We start from the raw sequence: 6,000 nt of genomic DNA on the forward strand, positions 1-6,000 counted from the left end.
ATTTTAAATACACAATGCATTGCTTTGGTTGCATGATTGTTTTATTTTGTCCTTTCATAATTGGATGGCAGTTTGGTGGCAGATTAATAAAGCATATAAATGTATTATTCATGTTTTTTTTTTTAATTTATACTTTAAAAATGTTTAGGTAGAAGCTGACTGTGGCAAATAAATTGTTTCACTACATTGACCTGTGATACATGTACAGTGTATATATTTATTTATTTACTATGTAATCCTTATGTCGCCAAACTTCTAATTTTACCCTAATTTTTAGGCTGCCCCTAAACCTTACAGAGCTCTCTTACTAAACCCAAAAATTTGTCATAATCAGACTATATAACAGCATAAAAAATACAGGCAATTTAACCGCCAAGAAATTTGTATTTCTGTCTATCAACTCCTGAGATTTACAAAACTCTACATACCATAGTCTCGTCTGGCAGGACAGGAGACCTTAGTTTGCTCTACTGAAACTTCCCATTCACTTACAGGTCTTCTTCCCACCCCCCTACCTATGACTGGCAGTGAGACTCTGTCCTCCTATCAGCATGGGCTGGCCACTGCTCACACCCGTGTGCTGCTTCTCCCCCCAATTTGAGCTTTGTACAGTAGACTGCAAATGGCTGATACCAGAGAAAATGTAGGTACTATAAAATGCTATAAATGCTTACATTTATAAAATACATTTAATAATAAATGAATGATTACTGAGCTGATTTAATGTGTAAGTTGTTTTTTAAATCTTTCTGGAGGTTAGCTTTAACCTCAAGATAACAAGTTACTCTTCCATCTATAAAAAGTCAGCACCACAGCAGGTCCTTCCAAAATTACAGCAATTAATTTATTTCCCAGCTATGACTAAAGCAAGTATAGCTGAAACTCGACAGCCAGTCTAATATGTTGGATTTTAACCTGATGTGGCAATAAACTGCTATCATTTTGGAAGATCCTGCTGAAGTATAGACCTTTTTGAATGGATTTGCTGTTGGGTGGTTAACAAGGGTAGCAGTCTGAGCAACCGGCATCTTTTACTTGTGAGATTGGTTGGAGGGGTTGAGACATCTAATTTCAGTAATACCAATTGCTCTTAAACTTAAGGCCCGCACACACGATAAGAAAATCGGAAGTAAAATTTTGTCCGACTAATGATCTGACGATTTTCAGATTGTTAGTATAGTGCTTTCGACAGCTGATTACGGATTTTTGTACGACAATAACTGGATGTGCAGGCTATAAAATTTTTATCGTATGTGAACAAAATGTCAGATTTTCGTTTAATTACTACAGTTTTCGTCTGAAAATGTCAATGTTATGTAAAATTGTATTTTTAATAGATAGAACTTTGCACATATATGTACATTCCTGCGTCTTATATGCCCTCCAGTGCGATGCAAGTTAGAGTTAAAGGTGGGCTGTCATATAAATCTTTTTTATGGATTCCTGTTGACTAATGATCCTAGAACTAGCACATTAACAAGTTAATTAGCGACTAGAAGGCGGTGTAACTTAACCTGTCTGGAAAAATAAATACTTCTTTAACTTAGAGAAAATAGCAAAATGCAAAGATTTTTAGAAATGGCCTTTCAAAGTTCTTACTGCAGATATATATAGAATGGGGGAGGGGCATTTACAAGCAGTGGTATGGTCTTATTACATATATACCACTACTTAAAATAAAAATAAATATACAGCACATTTATTAAATACAGTGATGTGCCTTGGGACTCCTAAGTCAGTAGAGGAAAATTAAAATAAGTGAGCAAAAAAATAAATAGCAAAATCAACAGAGGAGTCCAATTATGTGATCTGTTCATGGTGGCTCCTTTCTCTTGTAACATCCTATGTATCCACCCTTGTATCCACAGCCCTGTAGCCTAGGATGGCAAGCTACTCCCCTGCTACTCCTACCCCCCCCCCACCTCACCCTGACTGAAGACTGCATCGTCCACTGTTATCTTGTTCCTGTGAAGACTGGAAGTTCAGGGAAGCAGTGCTGAGACTGCAGGAGTCAGCAGCACTAAAATTTGTAAACCACAAGTGGTAAGGGGTAAGGACTGAAACAAACAGTTTACTGAGGAAAGTTTAATTTATTGTGCTTAATGTGTTAAGCTAAAAATTGCTGAGGGTTTAATGTTACTTTAAGCAGCACTATCAGCCCCACCCAATTTACTTCTATGGACAGAACACCTCCCAACTAGGATATAGAGAACAGAGGGAGGTGTTTTGTAGTCGTGATACATGCCCCTTCCTAGGAAAATAATTATATTATTATCATTCCACCATAGAAAAAGCACGGAAGGTGAAAGTTGTCATTCTAGGACAGGACGTGTGTTACTGGCAGGATCATCAGTGCAAAAAAAAGGAAAAAAGGCCTAAAAAAAAAGAAAACTTAGGCAGCCTTCACATTTAAGTACTGAAAACCTTCAATGTGTTACATTTTTTTTTTTCTTGGGTTTAGATACCCTTTAAACTGTAGTGGTGGCATACTATCTATGCTGTGCAAACGATGGGCCCTAGCTACCAGCTGATAGCATTCTATGGTCTGGCCGCAGTGTTGTATAAGTCGCTAGAGGATCTAATCTTTTAGCAGGTCATTGGGCTGTACTTTTGGAATCCCTGCCACCTTAAACCTGCACCTGTGTGTCCTATGTAAAATCTTAAATTTGAGCATAAATACAATTAAAAAACATACATGAATATTAAGCAACCAAAAATATTTTATTAAATATAACATGTTTGAACATACACAAAAAATGCTACATTCATTTTTTTCAAAATATTTAAGCAGCCTGAGATTAAGGTGCCAAAGTTTGTGGTCTCTTCCTTAGCTAATAAGGTGGCAATAATAATATTGCATATATATTTTTTAGGTTCCCTTTGTAATGTCGTTGGGTATCCATTATCAGTACAAATATTTCAGTTACTTCAATGTCCTTAAATTTGGACAATTTTGGACACTTCCATGTTGAAGAGCTCTTTCCTCTTATTCACTTCTTTTGTCTATAGTGCCACCTGCTGGTATAATTTCTGATCCCCATTCACCAACCCCGGGGAAATTGAAAATTAATCCTTGCATGGGGCTGTGCCCATACTGCAAGGGTAACTGCTCATTTTATCTAGAGTAGAGTAAAAGTAATTTTATTTACCTGATCCTTTGCTCTTACATCAGATTGTACTCACCCATGCTCCACGGTAAACTGTCTCTCTGTGTGCAATGCAGGGTTGTCTACCTGGCACCATCCTTGATGATGTTACAACCTTAGACCCCCAAAGCATAAAGAAGACCTACGTGGACTGGTCTAACAGCTTGGAGGAGCGGAGAATCAGACAAGTAAATCTAAATTTCCATGCCCCCTAGACCTAAACAAGCAATTAACTCTAGCAGCAAGGTCATAGTCCCACTAAAGAAAAAAGGATTTTCAAGTTCCCTGGAATTAAACTTTTATGATAGGGAGTACACTATGAACAATAGTGCTAGAAAGATTATCTTACAGGAGGTGGAGGCCAGGGTTTGGGGCAAAGCAGTGCCTGAAATTTGATGAAAATCCCCTTAGAGTTTTATAGGGTACTGAATAATAAATGCCACTTCATCCATCAGTTATACATGACTTGATTTAAAGTCTTAATAACTTTACTGATATGTTTCAGAAAGGTGAAGGAAGCCATTTTATGACCTGAAGCTTTTATTCTGTAGACACGGCCAATCCAATTACAAGAAAATTTGCCTGTGTGCATTAGAAGAAGATAGGAGATTCAGGCAAGACCCCACCACCCTCAGGGCAGCATACCTCACAGGATCTAGAAAGAAAGGCTGAGCAAATAAGCAGTGCCAAAGAAAGTTGCCAGCACCTCTTATCCCAGAAGGGAACAATATCTAATAGAGTAGGTATTCTAACCTTATTCATCAGTGGTTACTTACTGCCCCCCACCCCAACGCCAAGAGTGGCCAGACAGCACAAATTGGGAGGAGCTATAAAGATAAGGTCATCATTTATTTCAGGCCAAAAAAAGGGGTCCAGGGTTTAAAATCAACATGTTACCAGGCAATGGACAATAACTTACACATTCTTAACATACAGAAATTGAGCTTTATAACAAGGCTTTACTGACCTATGTAGCTGTGGACACTTTGTAGTAATTCATCCTAAGGGATCATGCACATGGCTGATTAGGGTCATACACCACCCAGATCAGTGCATTAGACAGGTAGACACTGTCCTCAGCTGTCTGCAGCAAATATGCTAATCTGGACAACGTAGTGCCCTAATTGGCTGCCATTTCACTGCCTCTGTTGTATAATTTGAAGATGAATTGCCCCACAGTGCCTGCAGATATCAGTGACGACTATTGTTTGTTTAGTATATAAAAAAAATTTTAATGTCCATATCTGAGTCTGATTTTAAAACGAAAACAGAAGTCAAACCAAGAAAAGAAAATGATCTATATTCTATGCTCTCAATAAAAGATTTATAATTAGACTTTTAATTAAACAAGTGCCTAATAAAGGAATAGAAAGCATCCAACTGTAAATTATTCCTAAGTGTATGAAACAAAGAGCTCATTTGGAGATATTTAAATTAACCTTTTTCCAGTCGGCGGACGTGGGAGTTACGTGGGTTTCGCAGTCATGTGATTGGCAGTCACAGTAATTATGTGATTGGAAGCCCTTTCCTCGACTTCTGATTGTAAACAGTGACCAGTAGCTCTAGTTGACAGGAAGGTTACAGGTGCTAACACTAAGAAGTGACACAAGCTGTATGCATATACAGTATGTGTCTGACTTTAAAGCCCACAGCCTTGCTGCCACATATTTGTGTACAGCCACTGTTAAGGGGTTAAAAACAAATGATTAATAGCTTCTGGACTTCAGATAGTAAAAAATGAAAATGAAAAAAAAAATTCTACATAGATTTATACAGCTACAGAGTTTCCAGAACAGTGGACCGCTGATTCAAAGGTGCTGCAACTAAACCAAACCAGACTTTTCCATTGCTTTTGTTAAAGGAAACTTGTATTAAAGTTTATGTAAACCCTAGCAATGAACTTCTCTTATTACCCCCCGCCCCCTTTGGTTTGCTAAATATACTAATGAAAATGTTTTGTTATATCTGTTCAATAAGTACCTATTGATTGTACCAGAAACTGTGTGAGCTGATAGCTTCCAGTTCTCAATGAGGGGTTATGAATATGAGGAGGGGTTACAGAGTTGAGGATGGGGGAGGAGATAAGGAGAGGCCTGCATCATTTCTAATCCTAAGTAGGCAGGGCTGACACCACATGCTTAGGGATTTAGAGCTGTGTTATTGTGTGAAACCGGAAGGCAGGAGCACATTATCTATCTGGCACATCAACAGTTATTTTTCTTCACTTGCAGAACGTGCAAAGGGATAAAACTCAGGGAAATGTGCATGTATTCCAGAGATTTGAGAAATTTTGCCTTGACAGGCTGCCATTTTAGGCTGCCTTGCTGACCTTTAATCCTAAAAAAATACTACTTACTGGTCTGTCATGCTACTTCAGTGACTTCCATATTTTTTTAATCACCCCCCTAGATGTTCTGACTTTGCTCTGACTCTTCTACCTGAGTGCTTGTTTTTTGCAATGACAGTATTGAAGTCAGTGAGAGCCAGGCAACTGGTACATAGTCAATAAAAGCAAAGTCCAGTACATAAAATGGTCCACAGGACAGTATACATAATTAGATGAGCTGTTGTCAGAGAAAACGCTGTACCCCAACCAGAAGCATAGGAGGGGTGCTTCTTTTTTGATACAGTGAATGATCAGGATCCACCTTTTCCTAAATGTGCAAAAGACACTTAACTATTACAGCCTGTTTTTTAAAAGGCTAAGCTTTCCCAACTCAATTAATAGAACTCCCAACTCAACCAGTTCTAAAACAGGATCATAATTGTAATGCAGGCGCATTTCATATATACCTTTATGGCTTAAACTTTTTTTCTTTAGTTTAGGACAGCTATTACTGGTTTATAAACTCTA

Source organism: Pelophylax lessonae (genome assembly GCF_965119305.1).
Source record: "Pelophylax lessonae genome assembly, chromosome: 9".
In the NCBI taxonomy this organism is placed as follows: Eukaryota; Metazoa; Chordata; class Amphibia; order Anura; family Ranidae; genus Pelophylax; species Pelophylax lessonae.